Source organism: Haliotis asinina, chromosome 3, assembly GCF_037392515.1.
Source record: "Haliotis asinina isolate JCU_RB_2024 chromosome 3, JCU_Hal_asi_v2, whole genome shotgun sequence".
In the NCBI taxonomy this organism is placed as follows: Eukaryota; Metazoa; Mollusca; class Gastropoda; order Lepetellida; family Haliotidae; genus Haliotis; species Haliotis asinina.
In genome coordinates this window covers 6,519,460-6,526,386 of record NC_090282.1, presented here as the reverse complement: position 1 = coordinate 6,526,386, position 6,927 = coordinate 6,519,460, and positions in this window count along the sequence as shown.

Sequence of the window (6,927 nt, the reverse complement as noted above, 5' to 3'; positions counted from 1 at the left end):
ACGCCAAGTGAGGACATGTGTTGAGGTGAACGTCACGTGGAGTGAAGCAACGAACGATGAAAGACACAGAATCAAACCTTTTGCCAAAGTTCAGTTTCATTCCACGACCGTTTACTCGTGTATTAGATAGGTACTAGCCGTCATACAAATTCGATTTCATGTTCAGTTTAGCCCCTCGAAGCTACAGGTAACATATAGGTCCATGGCACATGCTGTAGATGATCTTTTTGTCTTCTCTATGTATTTTTGTGGATTTTTTTCTTTTGATTTTCATATTTTTTACTTATTTATTTAGATATATATATTTCTGACATGTCATCCGATGAGTCACTGGTATGGTAATGTATTTTTTTGTATATGAATACAAGTTATCTGTCATGACTATATTGTATGAAGAGATACATTTGATACATGTTCTTGTTCTTGTTCTTGTTCTGCTAACCTAAGTCTCACATTGTGATTATTTATGACCGAATGCACGGTACACAACACGTTTAGTAGTAGTTTAGTAGAGCTTTAATTAAACACCGGTATACCCACTGACATCTGCCGTGGCTCATTCATGAATCAGCGCACGAAACACTCCTGTAGAAAAATATGTCACCGATTCATACTTTCAGTATATCATTTTATCATCTTCAGTACGTCGGAGTAACGTTGCCCTACACTTGCTATGCACCAGGGTGTTAACAGGTGCTTTCTCCCCACCGCAGCGTGTGTGTGGCGAGAAGTGCTTTAACAGACCGGCTGTCGGTTTGTGCATTGTCATAACATATACTAGTATGGTGAATCAGTAAATGTGATATAATGCCAAGTATGCAGCTGAAGTCTCTCCAAACACTTCCATATCTCTGTGTTTTCTCAATTTATGATATCCTAGCTACATGAGGTAAATAGTCCACTCTGGACCACACAAACCTGTGATCGCTGATATTGCGAGGAAAGTCCGACCTGACTGGGTAAAAAGTGGCCAGGTCACTGAGCCTTACCAATCCACCAAGTCGCATACGCCTATCATATAGTAGTGTACGATGGCGAGGAGAGTCCAGCCCCGAATCTCTACAACTTAAGACACCCATGCACTCAGTGTGGTTGTATATTCTTATATGCCTGCAAGTATTTGGTTTTTGCATGATAAACTCACGGGAAAAACAGAATAGAAAGTTGACTCAGACATTATAAAACGTTGCAATAGGCTGAAAACAGTCTCCGGGAACTATTTCCAGTAAGCAGAACACATTATGGTACATTATTCATGTGATAGCACAGCTGAGTCAGTCACACTCGACGTCCCTGCGTGTCATTTATTGACAGAAGCTCACGTACAATGCCCTCTATACTAGCTCCCCAGACCATGCAGACTGATGTTTGTTACAGCCCAAAGCTGAGATCGTTATATTTCTAAGAAATGGTTTGACATAGTTGTTGTGTGACGCAGCATTCAGTTATATGGTGGCGGTCTGTAAATAATCAAGTGTTTACTAGATAATCCTATGATAAACATCATGAGCACTGATTTACGCAAATAGGTTCTGATGACATCTGGTGAGAACCAAGTCAGCGAGCATATATGACCACCCGATCCCGTCAGTCATATCGTATGACAAGCATGGGGCACTGAAGACCAATTCTAACCCGGATCGTCTCGTGTTAAACAGTGCAGACTGCTCGCAGTGATTTGCTTAGTCTGAAGCGCACCCTATATTATAACCCTGCCGACTGGTCACGACACATTTCTTTGGTGAATGTACACTCTAACCTGCCCATGAAGTGTAAGAAGGTCAATAGTCACATTCATATGGTCACACCGGGGCCCATTCAAGGTTTGGCGAACAGAAGCACATTTCGATCACAGTGTAGGAAACGCCACTTGAGACAGGTGCTTGGGACAGGGGCACAGAAACCCCGGGAGTCGAACATGGTTACCTATGCAGCAGCTCCTCGCTGCCAGTGTTCTTCAGCCTTGCCTTATTTGTCGTCCTTTGTGGTGCACTACAAGGACCACGCCCCGCTACACCATGCTAGTTTCTGCACATCAAGGGTAGCATCATCTTAATCAGCTGAAGGGTGATATTTAGGGGCGCTGCTAACTCTAGGGACTCCTCTTGTGTGAGGAACATCCACAAATGACAAAATAAAACCTGTGTGGTAATCTGATCACATGTAAACCCGGACGATATCGCTCAGATTAACAGAGTTAGTTAGTGTCGTGCCGTTTCTGCAGAGAGATTTGAGGTGTCATGTTAGGGACGGACATCGCGTCTTCCTTGCACACTTCTCAATACTGATTCACAGAAACACAAATACTGTTAAATACTGCCAAGAAAGCGTTAAATACAGCAGAAACTATTCCTTTCTCTTTCTGTGTCATAACCCTGCGTGTATGTTCGAGAGATTGTTTATTTGCTTGTCTACACTACAGGTTTATAGATAACTCCATTGACAGCACTTTCTCCAGTTATTAATGAACTCAAGCCCGAGTTGCCCAACAGCGCTGTGTTTCTATTGTTGAGACTAGTAAAAATTACCCGTAGGCTAATTGGTTCCATGTTTGCCCCCAGCCACCAATGTGAGACCCAAACGATCCGCTGGAGAGGGATATGACGCTATGAATGGGTATGGCAACGTTCAAAGAGAACGCTCGGTTGTTCCGACCACTATGCGCCAGCATTCCCTGTAATGACAACACCGACGACTGCTACAACCTGGTCTGCGGTAACGTAACCGAATTTCTGTACTATCGACCAATAGATTGGCTACACCGTAGCCTAGATATAGCAAGCTTGTTCAGACAAGGTTGTTGGAGATGAATAAATAGTCATTTATTGACAGACAGTTCTCACGATATCCACACGGATAATTTGTGAAAGATTGTCGTCTCGTCACCATCCGTGTTGCATCAGTTACACGAGGGATTCAGGCAGACGTGACCACATGTACTGACCATGGTGGTGGTTGTCACCTGTATGCTGCTTCATCCCGGATGCACGACCAACCTGTCTAGATACAGAGTTACACCACACGGCACTGATTGGGGTCTATGTATATGTCAGATCCACGACCAGCTTGTAGATACATTTTACTACCACACGGCACTGACTGGTGTCCATATAGATGTCAGATCCATGCCAAGCTTGTAGATACAGGGTAATACCACACGGCACTTACCGGTGTCCGTAAAGGTGCCAGATCCAAATGGATGTCAGAGCTATGCCACACAGCACTGATTGGTGTTCACAGATGTCAAATCTGCGACAAGTCTGTAGATACAGAGTTGTACCTTGCGGCACTGACTGTGTCTGTATAGGTGACCGGCTTGTAGATACACAAGAGTGGTTGACAACGGTACAAGGATCCATACTGAAACGTCGCATCATGTGTAATAAAGAAGTTGTTATCCATAAAGAATCTTACTCTCTTATTACTCACCAGCTTCTAATAATGCCAATCAAACAAATCATGTATTTTTACTGTTAGCTCCTTCCTTCTTATCAAAGGACTGCTGCACCACTGTCATGATCCAAAGGATGTTTAAATGCAATGTCCGTGTAGTACATCTGCATTTTTTTTTACGCGACGAATTATACATCCCACAATAAGATGGAGACTATTTAAACAAGGGACCCATTCCCTAAGAATTTAGTCATGGCCTGCAGCTTCTACAATGGCAGATTTTCTACACAGTGCCTTTGGGAGCGCCAAATTGGCAATTATTGTGAACAAAGTTCTACTATGAGGAGTAAAAACTGTATTATAGTATGTTTGAGACGATTTGGTAATGAACCGTTCCAGTAAGAAGCAAAGCTATCCGGGATCGATACCCGCTCGGACACAATTCTGCGTTAGGAAGACGGTTTTGTTAGATTTACACCTGGGGAACGTGAGCTGATCTTTTTCTATTAATCAACCGTGTAGCTCCCTGTGGTAATATGTGTTTGCAGACACTCAGGCCTTGTAATGACGTTGTAGTCTGATGGTGTTGCTGAGACTCCGTCACGTCTGCATACCACGGAATCTGTGTCCGGCTGTTTGTCACTTGGCAACAGGCGCCCAAGTACAGCAATTATGTCTGCATAGAGGATCCTGAAGGACAACAATCACCCCGCTGTTGGTTAATGATAGGCAACAAATGCCCAAGCATACTCATGTTATTCTCCCTACAATATAACAACCCTAGATCACTATACTGGCGATGCTAGATCACTATACTGGCGATGAGCTCACCTTCCTCACAACAGCTCTCATTTAACCCGCGTGTGTTTAACTATACGTACGTATACAAGGTGCTTCGTGCATGGGTTTTAAAATATTGTGTCGCGATCTGCCTACAGTGACAGTTATTGACTTCAGCGGTGTTGGTGAATAATGAACCACGGCGTCATCTGTCACGGGTCGTGGAGAAACCGATCCATAATCGAAGTATGATATACATATATGCTTGTAATTCTGTCCTCATTCCATCAGTTGTTATTTTATTGATCGATATATAAATGTTTTATCCTGGAATATTTAACATATAGAACATATAGAATATACAAATAAGCGTCCATAAATTATGAATCTTGATGTTCATTAAAGTCAATTGTTTCTTTTCAGCAGATGCATTGTCAGTCCCCGTACCACGTGTAGCTAATGGCTGACGCCATTGTGAACACAGATTCACGTAAAGTTAGAGAGAACCATTCAGATATAAATACACAAGGCAGGAGTCCTGACAATACTGACAACCACAGCTGTGTGGACTGGCCAACTGACTGACCAACAGTGATGTCCATGGGTTATCTATGCAGAGTCCAATCTGTCCGCCTCCGCCCCTCACACAGGTAACGTTGACCAGTACTCACATCGTCCTCGATTATCAAGTGTATTTTATCATCATTTTGTATGGATAAATACCCCGCATCTATTACGACCACAGCTTCGGAATGAGCTCAATTCCATTGACAGATCGGGACCAAGTACCATCCAATCGAATTGTCAAATTAGTGGACCTGTAGTGTGCACAGGTCAGTCATACTGGAACCCGTTTGGTACTGTGATGTTGTCCAGCGCCACTGGCTGTACGGTGCTCACCCGCACACTCCTTACATGGACCCACAAGGTCAGACCTAATGATAGTTTGATAGAAATGACGGTGTAGTGTGTGCTACGTGTTGTACCCTGTGCTGGATCTTCGAGCACTTCCTGTGTTACCGCATATCGCGAGATATCAAGATATGAACTTCAACCTCGATCATCCAAATCTTGTATTTCGTAATCTCACCTCTCACTGTACCCGAGGTCACGGGTGTTGATTTCTTTATGGTGGTTTCGTGTTGTGGTCCGATATGTTGTCAAAATGTGATTGCATATAGACCCCAGGACGAATATGGATTACACCCCTATTGTAATGGGGAGTTGAAACTTACCTCCAATTACTTTCCGTGTTCCCATTCCGTGTTTACAGATAGAGTGACATATTGAGTTTATTGCTGCTCTATCTATTGTCAAGGAAGGAAACAACGTCTCATACAGCTACTGATGTTGGCAACAGACGGCAGCAAACTTTTCACCAGCCGTTTACACTGGACATAGTAGCCACCTGTACTATAGTCTTATAGTTGACTAAAATCTGGTATCAACACATTGTGATTGTGATTCATTGTGAAACGGACGATTTGCCTGCTATTGCGTATGATTGTGCAAATAATTTCTCACTTTTTGTTGTGACACATAACGGTATGCATAACAACAGCGCGAGCTAAGTAAACAGTCCTCTTATTTGTGTTGACTAAGTTTCACAGAGAGTGTTTGTGAACATGTGTAAGTACGAGAGTGTGTGTGTCAGTGACGCATGTGTAAGTGAGTGTGTGTGTGTGTGTGTGTGTGTGTGTGTGTGTGTATGTGAAAGAGAGGGGCGGAGCGGAAAGAGGCAGAGATTAGAATTAAAAATTGATTAAACTTTACATCGTAAAAACATTTGGCATAAGAGTATTCTTTTTGCCTCATTTTTCTTTGCAGTTTATGTTTTTGAATGTTAATGCTTTTGAGCTAAAATGTTAATGGAAAGCCATTGGACAGCCTTGAAAGACGGGAATGTCCTATTACCAATGTAGAAAAACAGGAAACATCTAGAGAAAGGATGCAGTTTAAATACAAGTATACGTATTTGTCAGATTCTTTTTATGAATATATTAAACCAGGCTTAATGACACAGTATTTACGAGGAACCGGATGAATTATTAAAGGAAACAATGCCACCTTTGGCAAAGAGTCTCTACCCTTGGGTATAATGAAACCCACTGTTTAACTCGAATCGCAAACTGAGATATAGACGGTTGCGTGAGATGTGACGACATGTAATTTTTGGCCCTGGTCAGTGGGCATTTAGATGACGCGATTTACATGCTAGTGTACGGGGTTCGTGTGTAACCATGACACTATGTATGGGCGATCAGGTTCATGGCGCAGTCCGTGTACATGCTAGTGTACCCATGACACTATGTATGGGCGATCAGGTTCATGGCGCATGCCGTGTACATGCTAGTGTACGGGGTTCGTGTGTAACCATGACACTATGTATGGGCGATCAGGTTCATGGCGCATGCCGTGTACATGCTAGTGTACGGGGTTCGTGTGTAACCATGACACTATGTATGGGCGATCAGGTTCATGGCGCATGCCGTGTAGGCTAAATTCTGGTCTCTGAAATGAACATACGTTACAAAACAAAGGCACCTACATGATATTCATTAAGTATAGTACTATAGTATAAGGTACTTTCCTTATTTGCAGCCTGAAACTGTCGTTATCTACATTTACCTCAAAGCCTATATTTGCACAGGCTTTCATGGGTGTCTTTGTCTCTGGGTCTTCACGACAAACCGCGGGAGGGCGCACTATTCAGGTTCAGCGTTGAGCAGCTCGGAATACAGCTAAACATTCACT